The sequence below is a fragment of the Bombus affinis genome, chromosome 4 (assembly GCF_024516045.1).
Source record: "Bombus affinis isolate iyBomAffi1 chromosome 4, iyBomAffi1.2, whole genome shotgun sequence".
Taxonomy (NCBI): Eukaryota; Metazoa; Arthropoda; class Insecta; order Hymenoptera; family Apidae; genus Bombus; species Bombus affinis.
In genome coordinates, this window is record NC_066347.1 from 5862000 (window position 1) to 5878731 (window position 16732).

The window sequence follows — 16732 nt, forward strand, 5'->3', positions numbered from 1 at the left end:
TCTTATCTTGTTACTCTCGCTCTCGAGCCCGCGTCTTTGTCCCTGTTTTCGCTTCTTGTCTACGAGCGTGTTCTATCCGCGAAAGTCGACCTTGAATTATTAATTTCTACGCAAACCCGCTCTTTTCAAGTTTCCTGGTATTTTTTTCGTGTCGAATATATTCTCAAATCGAAAGACGCAAAGAATTTAGCCAGCGATAGAGTAGATGGTTAACACCGTAGAGTAATAATTTCAGAGAATTAGTAAGATGAATCTTTGTCGTGTGTCGTGGGACTTATTGCTGAATTATTGAGAATTCGCAGAGTTGAACAGATTCGATTTTGACAGAGAGATAAGGGTTAGTAAGGAACGAGTTTTAGGTAATTAACGCATGTGCTTAATTAAAGGTTTTAAAAAAGAAGAAAGAGAAAATAGTCGATGCTGTAATATCTAGTCCGATGACCTTGAGTTTTACACAATGTATTTCCAACGATCGTGAACGAGGGGCAAAACGTGGGCAAGAAAAAGACAAATGCGGCAAAGAATAGCTATCGTCATTACTACAACCCTTCACGCGTGAAACAGGATTATTCTCGTTTGCAAGCCCATTAGGGTGATGTTCCAGGGCCATGACGCATTAAACAGATAATACCCTAGACCATTCGTCTCGTAAATGCAATAACAATACAGCATGTTTTAGAACCACAGATCAATCAAGCAGAAGTGACAAGGTACGATAAAAGGAACAATTTTGTCTAATGAACATATACGTGCCACTATAGATCGAGCTTGAGCTTCTACTAATAAAGAGATAACAAATGCCTGTGTGAAATTCACGCTATCATGAACATCTATAAAGAAATAGAACCTAAACCGAGTTTAGAACTTTACTATATCACAGAATATATGACAAACAAATTACATCACAGAATTATGAAATCAATCATTTGACTATTAAACAAAAATTATTCTTATCATTGTATCACTTTCTCAATTATCTCACATTTTGAAAACACTCTATTCGCAGAGTCACGAAAACGTGACCACGGTTATTCGTCACATTCTCGCATATTTTTATCGCAGTGAAACGTCAGACGCCTTTTTCTTCTTGTTCTCGTTTACAGGCCGAATCGATACCGCTAACTGTTTTAAACGCGGACATACCTGGCTGGCTGACTTCACGTGGCTGTTTTCTATGTCAACACAGCAATATTGAAGCAGGTCGTTCCCGCTGTTGCCACATACGTCAGTCACAGCTCTACTGGTGGATAATTAACCCTGCGGTTTACATTACGACACCTCTATCGTCTCGCGTCACTCTGCCGCCGTTCTTTGCTGCCGTTTTTCAGAAACCGAGGACGCTATGTACAGTGACGTTTGAAATACCTTTGCTAGTGATATGATTCCATTCCGACTCTTGGTCATGTTAATTAATTCGAGTTGTTGAGAAATTATGCCAGAACATTTGTGTAATTCGTTCGTTTGCTTTCGTGACAAAGCTTTTTGATGCTTTAGAATATACAAGAAATAATCTGTCCTTAGCTACTTTCCTTGTAGATTTGGTTTCACGTTTGGAAATAAAGATACTGTTGATTTATCTACGTTATATTTCTTTATTCTATTTCAGGCATCATTTTGTAAAGTATTTGAATGCGATTCGTAAAAGAGAGTAGACAAGATAGAAATTTGTAACCGAAAATCAACAATCGACAAAATTTTCGCTTCGAATTTAGAGTATCTGATGTATAAAGTATGACAGACTTTCTTTCCTAGAACATAAGTTTGCCGAACTATACACGAAAAGAATCTTATATTCTCTTAATACTTTTACATTTCTATTCATGAAAAAAAAAGAAAAAATATAAAGAATGTTTAATACGAAAAAATGAAAGAATAAAGAAACCTAAATTCAAGAATGCTTATCTTCATTCCCACGTGACTACATCACCGCTGACATGGTTTCAATTTAGAATCCCCAAAACTGTCTGTAGCACGATTTAATCTCGCCGAGCAGGAGATTCGAAGCACCAAAAACTCCGAAACGACGTTCAACTTTCTCCTAAATCCTTCAGCCGCCGCCTACTAATTTCCAACTCGTTCGAACACGTGCCGAACAGACGAACTGTCAGCGCGCCATGGAGAACAGTTGTCGGCCGTTCGCATCGGCCGGATGATCTGCATCTGCATCTGACTGCCGCCATTGCCGTGGCAGTTGTTGCAAAAGAAAGAAAAAAAAAAAAAAAAAAAGAACAGGAAAAAATAGAAAAAAACCGCGGTTGCAGCGCATCGTGGAACTTTCGCTCGTATCATCGAGTCTCTGTCTCACTCGACACCACCGCTGAAGTTAGCGTACTCGCCAGGGGGTGAAAGTCTGCCAATGGCAGACGACACCGATGGCAGTGGGTAACAGCCACGCGGCGGCTCTTGCTGATGGATTGTCTCTCTTCCACGCCCCCTGATTACCCTCGTATCCTGTCTCGTTGCCTGTCGTCTCCTGGTCCGTGTCGTCCGATCGTATCCCATCGGCGAAAAAGAGAAAGAGAGAGAGAGAGAGAGAGAGAGAGAGAGAGAGACAGGGCGTGAAGCGATTTCTCGCAAAAATCCAACGCGAGAGCGAAAGGAGATTTTTCGTCGTTCGATCTATTCGCGATTTACTTCCTTCTCGATGGTTGAGATGGCGAATAGTTTGTTGAGTTAGCATTCCTGGTTAGAATTTTCGTGTTAGCATTCTCACGACGATGGAGGGGGTAGGAGTTTGGAGATGGGGACAAGAGAGTGCAACGTTGGCAGCGGAAGGCAGAAGCCGAGGCGAGCCTCGAAAATTGAAACAGAATTCGCGGCGTGACGATGAAATACAAGGAGGATTCGCGGTTCCAGAGTTAAATGGAAGCTCGTAAGTTTCCACTGTCAAGAGGTTCTAGATTCGGGGGATGAGATACGTCGTGGCAGCCAATAAGAAATCACCGTCCGAACCGGTGCCACAAATATCCTTTCTATGTCTTTTGTTGACGAATGGTAAAAATGGTACCTTGAAATAATTGACGGGGGCATTGGCAACCATATATGAATACAGGTATTGTAATTAATTCCACATCGAAACGTATGTATGTCTACGTACATAGGATACGAGCGTATATACATCCATCTACGTAGAATATTAAAAGAGCAACGGCGATATAATTGGCAGCGCGACGAAACGCGAATTTGAAACGGAGAAGGTGAGATGAACGAGCGGTTTGAAAGGGCCGTCTGATAAATTATCCACACGCAAATTGGATTGCGCCACGGAAATCTTTTCGACAGTATCGAACGCCAGGATCAACTTTTAATTAAAGCCAGGATCAAGCCGGATTTAAGATATTTATTTTATATTTCAACATTCCCTGTCGCCGATTCTATGAAACCTGTCGACGTCCTCGCCGACGTCGTCGCTAGCCCAATTTCGACCAACCCTTCGTTGCGTACCACCACCCTTTATCCCTCCCTCTCTACCTCTATGCCGATTTTCTCGTCTCTTTCTCTCCGGTTTCCACACGTATCCTTTCGTCGCAACGTACCGCACCACTCACTCATCCCCTCGACGCGCTTTATCCGCGCGGATTCAGCCCTTTACAACCTGATTCTTCAATCTCGCAAAGCAGTAAAGGCTACAGATTTTACGAGCCACCGAGATGCGCGTGCATGCTGCACACAGCCACTGTATCCGGCTGCGTCGCGGGCAGCACGCGTGATTTCACGGACGATCCTCGTTCGAACGAGGAACGTCGAGTTCCGGGGTGTCGCGCGCGTTACTACCTACAGTCTGGCAATATTCAACGACGCTGAGGAAAGTTTCCACTCCAATCTTACGGGAATGCACGTCTGCACTTGTCGCGAATATAAAGCGCGCGAGAATTTGTCGCTCGTCGCGCTCGCTTCCGCAATACCGGAGCTTCGATCGTGCGCCATGGCGGCACCATCGGATTTTGCCGTGTGGAAGTAAGGAGAACTAGAGAAAAGCAATGTCGTACCGTTAGGAATATCGATCCGGTCGTTGGTTGCAGAAATTGCAATCGGTATTGGTTATTTTAGTATCGTGACAGTGGTCGTTAGACTGTGAATGTCTATGCATTTATGTAAAATTTAGAGCCACGGTAATTTACAGAGTGCTCGTGATATGAAAAAATACGTAAAATTAGCAAGGTAAACTAATTATTATAATATTTAGTGAAACAAATTTCTGTTCAAGTTTCGTTTCTTTAATTACGTTCATGAAAATATGAATTGCCATAAATATCCGTAGTCTAGCGACTGTAATAATTTTATAAAAAGTTGTGATATCCTCTTTGTTCGATCTTACTAATCTCTTATATTTTATCCATCTGTGAAATAAAATATTACTTACAAATGCCTTTTTTCTGAAAGCTACTTACATCTCGGTTTCAATATCCAATCAGACCACGTCGAGAGAGACGAGAAACTGGATTATCCAATTTTGTCAAATTTCGAAGACGCGAAAACGCGAGCTATCCCGCGATAAGGGACGGGGCAAATCCAAACAATTTCTCAAGTTTATATCGCAAGCCGTTCCACGAAAAATATAATCGAACGTCGCGCACGACGAGACAGCCGAGGCTTTCCTTCAACAGGTATCCACATTCTCGTCGAATTTCGAGAGTTGACCGACCAGAAGTAAAGGCGACGCTGCCCCTCACTCTTCTCTCCTTTTGAATTCTCCACGGAGCACACACTTTCCAATCTGACTTGACGCGACTGGCGGAGAACGGAAAGAGTTAGAGACGCACGGAGAAACGGGTGTGGCGGTGCGGTACAATAAAGGAGAAGAAAGCAACGAAGAAAGAGCGAGAGAGAAGACAGGAAAGAACTCCTTATATAACGCGGCCAGATTGAAGGAATGGAACAGCCGGGACGAACGTAATGGCGGAATGGGGAATACGATTGTCGGGCCAGCGTTCCGGAAGAAAAGTGCCTTGCAAAAGTGGGCAGAGAGGATGATGTAGGGGTGGCCGGCTTCGAGGTTTCAGGTCGTGAGTTCCGGCAAGACGATAGCGTCGAGTGAAGGAGCGAGACTGTACGAGCACACAGGTATTGTGGAGAGAAAGACTTTGTCGATGACGAAGGTCTATAGTATAAAAAGGTATCGACCACACTGTGCGCCTCGATTTCTTTCTTTTTTTTCCATTCTTTCTCACAGTTTCTAACCCCCTCCCTTACCCTTGTCCTCTTCCTTGTCGGTCGTTGATTCTCTTTTCTCTCCTTGCCTCGGTCTCCTCGTATCGAGAGGATCCCAAACGAATGGAAAATACATGTAGATGCCCGGACGTGCGATCACCCCCACGTTGAATTCTTTCTTTCGCTGAGCGCAAACAAGTTCCTCTCTTTGGTTCCCTCTCGGTTCGTTCGCCAGCTTGCTTTACCTCGTTTCCTCCTTGTCGCACGATCCCTTCAACCATAGGCTCCAGACCCTTTCCTATTCCTGGCACATATCACTTAAGGGTCAGGCACCCTCAAAATAGATCCGTTTCACGAAATAACACGCGTTGCCACGGACACCCTTCGACAATCGTGCATACCAATGTCGACTCGCGCTCGTTTGCCCCGATCAGAAACCATTGACCGCCGCGATGCTTCGATAACGCGATCGCTTTTCAAATATCCGATCGGAAAATCGTGCAGGAGAAGAAAGACAAAATGGTGAAAGGCCTTCCCCTTTCGAACGAACGCAAGTCTGCGTGATTTCGACTATGACGTGGTTAGAGTTTGTGCCCTGGTTGCACGAGATTTTCCATTAGCGCGGGCCTCGAGTTTTGTCGGCTTCATCGCATTTTAGGGTTACACGCTATACTTTGTTATATAAAATTATATCGCCACTGAGGCATCGCGGACGTCTCGATAGATGGCCGATCGAATTCAGGCTATAAGTATGGCTTCAGTTATTGGATGAGATGTAGGAAAAGTGAAAGCTGTTTCCAAAGGAGAATACGAAGTCTAGAAAATGTATGTGCTTCTATGTTGCAATTGCAAATGTTACAGTTTGTTCAATTTTATGTAGAGATAGATTTTCAGGATATCGTTATAAAGATATTTCTTGAAGCTTTCATTTATTTTGATGAAGACAGTGCCAGTGGGCTCACAAACGTTTTTTTTTCTTTTTTTAACGCATTTTCTGCACAATTGAGGGTATGGAACATCTCTTTTCAAAAACGTTTAGTCCTAAGTATACACAAGACTATCGGTAATTTAAATTCTGTTACTGTATTGTACATCTGATTAACACTGAAATACACGTATACTAATACGTATGTATATCAGCTAATAGCGTTTATGAATTCTGCATATATCCTTATTTTATTTATCAGGGAAGCTATGAATTGTTTGTTAGTTTCAAATAAATTCCTCAGAATTTTAATTTAATTTACTTAATTCTTATCCACGATGGAATTCGATAGAGCGAAATATATTTCTAATATTAAAATATATGTGCACAACCCGTATAACTACTCGCTTCAACATGATACGTATATCTCACACAGTTAATTCGCTAATCCTGACGGTATGCAGATCACGATAGGGGGGAACAGCAACAGGAGAAGGCGACGCGACGGTGTCGGCGCGTCATCGGTGGGCGACCGCAAGTAGATACGGTCGAGCGGTAGTCAGACAGACGGGTGAGCGCGGTCGGCGTTAATCCGTCGCAAAGTCCGCGATGAATAAAAAAGGCAGACGGTCGCTTATGACAAATAAGCTCTGATTTAATTTTCACTCGACCGGGTTTCGCTCGGGCTGCCTGCCTCGAACTCGTTGCTGCAGATTAGCCTTAATGTCGTCGCGGAAGGGGAAAAAAGAAGCGAGAGAAAGAAGAGAAAAACGATGGATAGTAAGGGATGAAGAGGATCCAAGTGGAAAAACAAAGAGAACGACGAAGGTCGTGCGACAAAAAAAGAGAGAAAATAGGAAGAAACGAAGAGAAAAAGAGGAGAAAGAGAGGGAAATAGAGCGGAAATAAGAATAAAGACACAAGAAGACGAGAAGAGAGGGGAAGAGCGAGAAAGAGAGAAAGAGAGAGAGTGGATGGGGCATAGTTATTAATTAATCCTGGCTCTCCTCTAGATGCCCGGCACGGCAGCCGCAAAATAAAGCTCCCAACATAAAGAGCTTTACTTCCTGCGGGCATGAAACAATTATCGCCATCCACCGTGAGTACAAAGAAGAAGCAGAAGAAAAAGGGACGAGGCAGAGGAGAGAAGTTGGGGTAGCAGCATGATTATACGCGGAGTCCGGCTTCGCGATCAAAGGGATCCCGGACCAGCGTGGTCGTCGCTAATCGCAAGCTTTTACGTAATAGCCATCCCACCGTCGTCCCCGGAAACCACTGTCGATCGGTTTTGTCTAGTTTTTACAGGGGTGACGAGCGTTACCGTCGAAAAGATAAATTTAAGACTCTTTTGTAAAACTCTTTCCTCTCGTCTCTCATCTTATCCTCTCTGTAGTACTGTTACACGTTCAGCTTGCTGATGATTAAGGATTCTAAAACTACGTAAACGGCAACGTATTCCTACGGGTTTTCGTATTTCTCCTCCATTAAATACGCTGGATTTAGTTTCGTTGTTTTGGGAAGTATTTTGATTAATCGCTTAATTTAATTTTCTACTTAATGCTGATATTTTGTGACTTATCTTGACAGTGAGTCAAGTTTTGTTTTCTATTGTATCTTTCATAGTTGCTTTATTTCTGCGTGAGATCGATAATTTAAAAATCAGAAAAGGAGAAAGAAGAAAAGAATTTTGAAATAGTTTCACTAGTTTTAAAGAGTTCTAAATATAGCGTTTCGCAATTCTTCTGTCTTTTTAACTTTATACATTAACTTATTATTATCTTCTTTTCGAGGGAAATCTATTAATATATGTTATAAAAGTATCAAATAATTATCTTTATGTTTCTGAAAGGTATACTATAATTACGATAGACTAAATCTTGTAGCGGGGTTACAACAAGGGATACGTTTTGGCGCCATCTAAACTCACAGCGATGTATTTTTCCGTACTACCCCTAGATCGATTAATCTTCCTTTCCAACAGATGGCGTTGTTAAAAGCGAGCTCTAGCGGCCACTAACGGGCAAGTAGGGATGGCGAAAACTAACCGACGGTAAGCGATTTTACCGACGCTTTATCCATTAGGTTTTCACTGGGATTAACCAACCCCAACTATGCCTGGCATGTTGTAATCTCTTTCTACTTATCCAATCGTACTCCATTGTATCAACGCTTCTGTACAATATATATGTATGTCTGTTACCAAACCGTAATAGATTACCAAACCTTTACCGGTTGTTCCATTTGCTATTGTTATTTTAAATTATCGAATACATATACTTTGTATTTAAATTCCATCGTATATGAAGCCATCTTATTTATATAAAATATTTATTCTCTGATATTGATCAATTGATTACAGGCACTCGCATAACACATGTCGATTTTGTGTATACGATTTCGATTTGAGGGCAATTTCGAGAAGGGAAACGGAAGAGTCATATCTTTCGGCTCCGAAATAGGACACGCGTCCGCTAAACCATCCCCCGAGAGAACTATTGCAATCTGCGACGTGACCCTCTAAAAACGACATTTTCCCAGAACACTTTAATAAATCCATTTCATATTGTACTCTCCAGATTTAAAATATCCGTAGAATCTGTTTCTCTCATGTGACTTGAGAGAATATCATACGAGATATTTGAAATATCAGATACATTTTAGATTTCAGATTGTATTTTCGTTACAACACGGCGGCGTATATCTCAGATATACGGAATGTCCAATTCTAGAAATTCAATTTAGAACGAAGAAGTTGAAAAATGATACTGTTTCAAAATATTTCATGCTTAAAGGTAGGATTAAACGACGGTATTTAATTCAACGAATAACAATGAAATTCATTTCGTTACGTTACCGATAATGAATATTTTAATCCGTCAAGTACCAAATTTCAAAAATATCTAACTTTTAAGCTATAAAAACTTCAAACCTTCTAATATTCAAAAACTTGAATTTCTACAAAATTCACTGCTCGGAATGTCCGAATTTTAAAAGCTTCAAAAGCTCTGAAAAATTCAGAAGTTAGGCTTATCCAACCTTGCGTTCACTCATTGCTGCTAATTTCAGAAACGTTAAATTCAAATTTGCTTTTAACTACTTCATCACGTAATAATCTTCATCGCGTGCAGAGGCAAGCATACAACGTCATCGAAACAGCAGCAGATCGTTCTGTAGCAACAAACGAATCCTACGTTGTCCATCATCGTCGAAGGAGAGCTCGAACAATCGTTTATTTCTCGATCTCCCAACGCAATTTCCGTTCCCATAATTACACGTACGTGACAGAGTGCCAGGAAACAATTAAGGCTATTTATATTCGCGAAGCGCAAACGGCGAACACGTAAAGAATGACAGTTAAATCCAGGTTGAAATCCGAGCGAAACCAGGCGTACCGGATATATCCGGTATACATAGACGTGGTTCACAGCCGAGGCGCAACTGTGGAGGAACAACGTTAATCAGGCCGAGTAAACACCTGCCGCTGATTGTGCCACGTATATGGGAAATACACGGCGACACACAAAGCATCAGGAATCTACGAGGGTGAGCCATCGATCGCCCAAAAGCTCGCGTTATTCGGCCAGGAGGAAAGTGCTCGTTCAAGACCGCAAACCCAGCCCAGAGACCCTAGCGCGGACAACGAATCACGCACTAGGGGTGAATTCAACCCTGTGAATTCAGGTAAAATCGATGCCACGTTACCTTAGCCCGTCACTGGTTTTCGATTGTTTCCCGTACTCGTCAAAACGGTCAAACAAGGAGCTTTAAAAGCGGTGGCTGTTCAAGAAAATTGTTTCATTGTTTGCATTAAATTTGTTGCTCGGTATTTTCTGTTATTTTCATGTTTCTTCTAGTTTCGAATTTTCGCGTACACAGGCTGGTGAAAATATTCGAGCATTCGTAGACACTTTTTATTGGCGTAAAACATTTTGACATTTCATTAACACTGTTACGAGATCTAACTATCATGATTATAATCGTAAAGTTTGCAACAAAAAATCTGAAAATATATATAGAAATTGTAAGATATTTAATATATTTCGTAGACATTGCCAAAGTATTTAAATGACCAATTATCCATTACAGTAAGAAATCTGAATATTTAGTGGGATTATATTTAACATATGAAATGAAGTTAGTTGACTTAATAGTACGAAGATGAAATATAGAAGATATGATAAAAAGTCGTTTCTTGGGAAAATAAGGTTACGTAGATATACCTATTCTAACGGCTGTAAGTGTATAGTTGTATTTAAGTGACAGAATTATGAAATTTAGAAACAGTACTGAGTTTATCTGTGGTGAAATTTTCGTGGAATCGGTCCGGTATTTCACGAGTGAACTAAATCCTTTCAACAGCTTGTTTAAACGGCAAATCTTCTATCTTTCACGGGGTGTATAAGTATGTTTAACGTTAATGAAAGTTAGAACAGAGATTCGTTGGTTTAACCCATAGTATGTTACGGAAACTTCGTACAGTTTCTGAAAGCGAATTAAAACTAACTGAAACCTAACAGAGAGAACATCGAAAGAATCAGTATTTTCCTTTCAAAGATATACAGGAGAAAATCTTCTTTTAGATATGTTTATTCGTGTCTGAAGTTCCGTTAAAGGGAAAACTTGCTTAAATTCAATTCGAAACATTTCAAAGCAAATCCTCCTGTAATTCTATGAGAAGTACCGGACGGATCCGGTGCGTCGATTCATCTCGAACAAACTGGCAAGACCTCGCCTTGCAAGTGTTCGTTAATATCGAATATTTTCCTAAATAAAGAGCTTTCGTAAATTTAATTGCAGATACTTTATGCTCGACCTTTGAGCGATTCTTAGAAAGAAATCGAGAGAGATCTCTCCTCCAGCGCGGTCTTAATAAATTGTGAAGTCTCCTTCAATGGTATTTACTTTTCCACTAATCCCTCCAACGTTGTCACTCCTTAAGAGATCCAGAGAAATCTCTTAAATACTTTAAATGGCTGCAAAGAGCGCCGGAATAAGGAAGTTATCGGCTTAAGGCGAGATGCTTGCGAACGACAGCGAACGGACGAATAAAACCTATAAAATTGACCACACCGCTGCCATCCGATTTCGTCGATTGCTTTTTCACCCCCGCGACAGCTGCCGCAGTTTGTTTTTCTTCGTGAATTTCAATTCCAACATTTCGGCGTTCAACTTTCGAAATACACGCGTTCGAATGTTCGTCGCAACACAAACGTTTAAACTTTACAAACGATATTCCAGCTAAAATACAAATTGCGTGATCGGTCACTTGAAAAGTCAGTAGTGCGTTATTCTCCTTTTTTTTAAATAGTTTTTGTCTCCTTCCTTTCTCTGTCTTGTTTTCTCAGTTGTTTTTTAACTCTTTTCTTTGATAACCATTTGGTTGTAAAATATCGACAGTGTGGGAATACAAAGGTGCACTTTGCGCGCGAAAAAAGAAAAGGAGAAATTTGAAAAAGGAACTTCTATCCGGAATAGTGCTGCTTCATTTTGAGATGAAAGATGCGCCAGACAATGGGCAGCTAGCAAGCTACTATACATATACTGGCCAGGTCATTTGAATCAGTACCTTTGTTGTGTATGTATTGAGAAAATAAAGAGGAAGACTTATGATTTATGATCATAGGACAATGATTAAACTTTATTATACATTACTATCTTATTTTTATATTAATTGAGTGTAAATCAAACGTATTTATATCAGTGTATTTAAAAAAAAAAAAAATGAAGGAAATTTTCAGAAAAATATACAAAGTATATTTTTTAAATTTCGCATAGAACATATACATATTCAACACTTACACCACTTCTGTTCTACAAAATATCGAACCGTTCACCACTAGTCACTCACACTGGTGGCAAAAATATAGCAAAAAAAAAAAAGAAAAAAAATAACAAAAAAGAAAATTTAGACGCAGTTAACAAGTTTTGAACAGAATTAAAAAACACAGGTTTCAAATGTCAGTTAAATATAACTCAGCTTGTTTTTTTCCTAAAAACATACGCTAGAATTGTTTGTATAATGCTAGAAGCTAGAAATTTTGAACAACGATTGTCAATAAGAATAATATTAATCTTTTTTAAACGAAATGAAAATCTACAGAGTTAGAATGAATGTGGATATTGGAATTGGAAAGATATTCGGTCGTACAGATTAAAGATTCGATTGCATAGATATTCGAATGCAGGTTGTATAATCGATCGTAGGGCGGATCGAAAACCGATAGAAAGGATGGAGAATAGCAGTTAGGAAACTCTACGTGGAAAGCTCGGTAATGAACTAACAGATATAGAAATTAGGAAATTTCGTATAATGGTTTATTGAACCACGTCGAGAATAACGTTTTTATCGGTTGATGGTGAGTAGGCGCAGCTGGATGACAGTCCCCCGTTAATCCTCTATATATGGCTTCTTCAGGTCGATATTACAAATTCTCACAATGTATCTTTTGAATAAAACGAAACGTATTAACATATCAAACTTGTATACAGAACAATCTTTTTCGCGTGAACATTTTGTTGTGCTTTTAACGAAATAAGGATTTATTTCATACATTTAGTATCTGTACGTTTATTTATGTTATCGTGGTATAAAATGGAATGACGAATAAATACGTTTTATACGAGGAAACGAATCACGCAGGTTTGATTGTGCTTATTTTTATGTATAGTAAGAAGTATTATCGATAAATTGTCGATTATGGCAGCAGGAGATATTTTACACCAGATGCTAGATACATAGTTGCTTGTCTGACTACTGCGATCTTATTCCACTTTCACGTTCATCCCATTACTCTTTTAGTCCATTTAGAATTTACCGATTTCTTTTATATTTTGATAAAAGGATGTCTAACGTTTCGTACATTTTTGTACTTCAAATTTCTCATAAATACACAAACCATCATAATTTAATAATCATTCAGATACTACGCGATACATTTATCTTCTTCGTAGTTGAATTCCACTTATTTCTTTTAAATTTCCATCTACTATCGCCCAGTTACTTTCAATTAGTTGATTAATTTCTTTCACGTATCCGCGTTCAATCTCGTTTCGATAATACTCACACAAATGTATCGGTCGTTACTTTTTTGCATGCGCCTAATAGCAAAGCCTTTCTTCAGGAGTACAGACCACGTCCGAATAAAATTGTTTCCGTGGAATTTTCAGCGAGACCGGTCTCGTCAAATAATGCGGTCGTCCGGAGGATTTGCGTTTGAGTTTCACGAGAGGCGCGACAAGAGACGGAGAAAGAGGCGGCCAGGTACAGTGCCAGCCTTGGTTGTTTTTCACTCTCGCATTTCCATACCGTCTGCAGGAGGCCTGTATGGAAATTCGACGTGGCGGGCACGCCTTCCGCGTACCAATATTGAGTTCGAACGAATACTGATGGGCGCATGCATTATCCTTCGGGAATGGATAAACGGGGATACAAGGAACGCGACGAGGACGCTAACGCGAGACTGTCTGCGCGTGATCTACAACGAATTAGAGTCACCTGTCTGTCGAGATTCGAGGACGACCGAAGTGTTGTCGTTACTTCGATGTGGTGACTCGTTGAGTAGAAACATCGTGAGAGAACAAATAGGTCATAAAACTTTGTTCTCAAACTTGAATAAAGTAACATCGTCGTTTATTAGAAGAACAATAAAAATTCGTTAATTCCGTGATACTTGCAAGAATTAATTTAAAAAATGAACTATTTTCTAGGTTCGGAGTATTATTCATTTACGTAATAAAATTATGCTATTTAACAAGAAAAATGTCAGAAGACAAAAACCTTTTTAATTTTCTTTTTATACTAAAATATATGTATATAAATAATATTTTAAAATTACATCGAACAGTTTACTGTAGTCTCATGTTAGGGTGAAAGATAAATCATTGAAGATAAATTTCATGAATAAAAAAGTGTTTCATTTTACTGTAAAAGTCTTTCTTAAATCGTGTATCAATAACACGACTGTTTTAAACATTTCTAAAATGTGTAGGATTACAAAAGAATCGAATTCGAACAAAGAGAGAGTCTTTAATAAAATCTTTAGAATTTGGAAATAGGAAAATCTGGTCGTATACTTTTCTAATAAAAACTGCAGAAATTACTTATAGTTAGAAGAAACAAACGATCCATTATAAATTTATTTCCCCTTATGTTCGAAATTATTTCTTACGAGTTTCTTTCGTCGATTCGCGATAAACGTCCACGCGTTGCAAGACGAATACAACTGTTTTTATCGATGGCATAGAGCGACGATGAGAATAAATTGTTACACGCTTTTCAACGACAAGAAAAATCTATTGACACTTGTGTATCGTTTATCTACTTTTTCGACGATGAAGCGAAGGAGATGAGAGAGAATAGAAATTTTCGACGTAAATTGTGATCGCTGCCATTCGCGTTTACTCACGGCTCATTGTTTTTCATTTCTCTTTTTTTTTTTTTGCTTTTTGATTTAATCGAAAACTGCATAGCAGTAAACATCGAGAGGACGAGGAAGTTAATTTCTCGTTTGCACGAGGAAAAAATGAAACATAAAATAAAACCGCTGTCTCTCTTCGAAGCTAGCTATTACAATTCGACTAAAAGGTAATCATCGTGGAACGTTAATCGTACAGAGAGAAACAAATAGCTGTAGGCACTTTTGACAGTCGATTTTTGGCAAATGTTTACAAGTACAGCTATACAGGAGATATATAGATAATATGTTAAAATTTGATAACGGGAGATATTTTAAAAATGTCATTAAAATTTCATATTTCAAATGTTTCCTCTTTTTTTGGTTTAATAACCAACTTTTTGATTTATTGCTCCTTCACTGTTCCATCCTTTTTTCAGAAAATACACATTTCATATTTTATATACATATTTTTAAGTACTAAACGTCCTTTATATTTCTTTCTTTTTCTCTTTTAATTTCAAGTATACTGTGATGATTCTCCAGTTTTCTTATGATATTCTATATTCGATAACTTGTTTTGCTCGACATTTTATAATTATATTTGATATTTTCTCTCTGTTCTCCTTTTTATACTTTTTCACGTTTTTTTCATATCAAAAACTTTTAAAAATTCAGAAATATATTTTACTCGTCCCTGGCTCTCGTATCAAATATCATTATAATAATAATTAAAATTATATTTAAAAACAGCAAAATTACTACTAGCTTAAAAACATCTGAATAGAATGTAAAGGTTTCTTTTGAATAAAATTATTACGAACTAAATCAAATATTTGGTCGACAAAAGCTTTTCATAAAGCATTTTTAACTCGTGACAACAGTACTCAACAGTCATTTCGTAGCAAAACCTCGAAATACTCTCTGACACGATGGTTTCCAAGAATAGCGGCTCTTTTTTCATAAATCATTCTCGGCTGGTGTAGGATCAGAATGATACGTTGGCACAAAGATCCGCATGCGTTATCGCAGAGGAGAGGAAGGAAGTTTCGCACAATGGCCGACGAATGTCTAAAAAGCTGACTGTTAATGGTCAAAGGAACTGCGGTCGTCGGAAAGGGTTGGTCTCGAGGACGCTTTCATGAGTCCGTCGACGCATGGGCACACCAACAAAAGTCGAAAAGGTGAGTGGAAGATTCCCTCCTGTACACCCACCCAGTCTTCCGCTCGGGTTTTTTTCATCCTTCCGGTTCCTACGTTGCTCTCTTCCCGGGGATTTCCCTCTTCCGAACCGACACTGCGCGAGGAGTTTCGCTTAACCGAACTGCAATGAAATTTGTTTAAGAGCTGAAGAGGAACCGGAAAGTGAAGGGTAGCAAGCAGTTAAAGAAAAAAAAAGACGAAACGCAGGATGAATGCGAGAAAAACTGAAGAGAAAGTAAAAGAGAGAGCGGGAGCAACGTAGAATAATGAGCGATTAAGAGGGGGAAACGCAGAGAAAAGACGTCGTGATCGCGGATAGAAACATCGTCGGGTGAAATACGACATAGAATATCGAGGAAAAGCCTCGGCGAAGGACGAAGGTGGACAAGAAGCAACCAGAGTCTACGGATAAAGTTGTGGGACAGATTGGAGAGAGACGGAGGATACAATTAGAGTAGCTAACAAAGGAAGTAAGATTAATGGGAGGGTAAAAGGCCGTGCACGAGAGCAGGACACACACGGTTGAGAGAAATAAGAGGAAAAGACCGGGGAACCAGGGGATGAGGAAGATCCGATACAGAGAGGAGACTTCTGGCGACTGTGTGGCGTGCGAGGCCCAATGTGTGCCTCTATTCCGCGGTGAGATGAAAGCAAACGGAAGGGCGTAAATGTAAATTGGTACATTCCTACGGTGTTCTTAATTAACTTCTTTGCAATTATCATGACGGTGTTCTGCTGGGTGAGCGTGTCTGTAGTAAGCTTGGTGCTTGTCTCCCGACGTGGAATGTGATAAAGAGCTGGAATGGGAAAAAAGGTAAAAAAAAGAAAAAAGAATGTGAATGAAAAAGGAAGAAAAAGAAGGAGAGAGACGGTAGTGAAAAAAGGAGGAAAAGTAGATTCTTCCTTGTTCGGGCGAGGTAGCTCGCGTAGAGAATTCCCTCAAAGGCGTGCTTTTCTCTCTCACGGGCCGCGTGCGCCCTTTACGGTGGTGTTTAAAAACCGCGTGTACTTTATACGCAAGAATTGCATTCATTCGGCACCTCTCAAACGCTACCTGACT

At 39.7% G+C, this 16732-nt stretch overlaps 1 protein-coding gene and 1 long non-coding RNA gene across 4 annotated transcripts in view; one reads left to right on the forward strand and one right to left on the reverse strand.

Annotated features, from left to right (window-relative positions):
- The window catches only part of LOC126915898 (uncharacterized), a 34170-nt gene extending 32594 nt beyond the window's left edge, over positions 1-1576 (forward strand). The window contains exon 2 of the long non-coding RNA XR_007710376.1: positions 1104-1576. This is a non-coding gene — a long non-coding RNA (uncharacterized LOC126915898). The remainder of the gene's footprint in view (positions 1-1103) is intronic.
- Positions 1-16732, reverse strand: part of LOC126915887 (semaphorin-2A) — a 558427-nt gene that overhangs the window by 376230 nt on the left and 165465 nt on the right. The gene's annotated exons all lie outside the window — the stretch shown is intronic.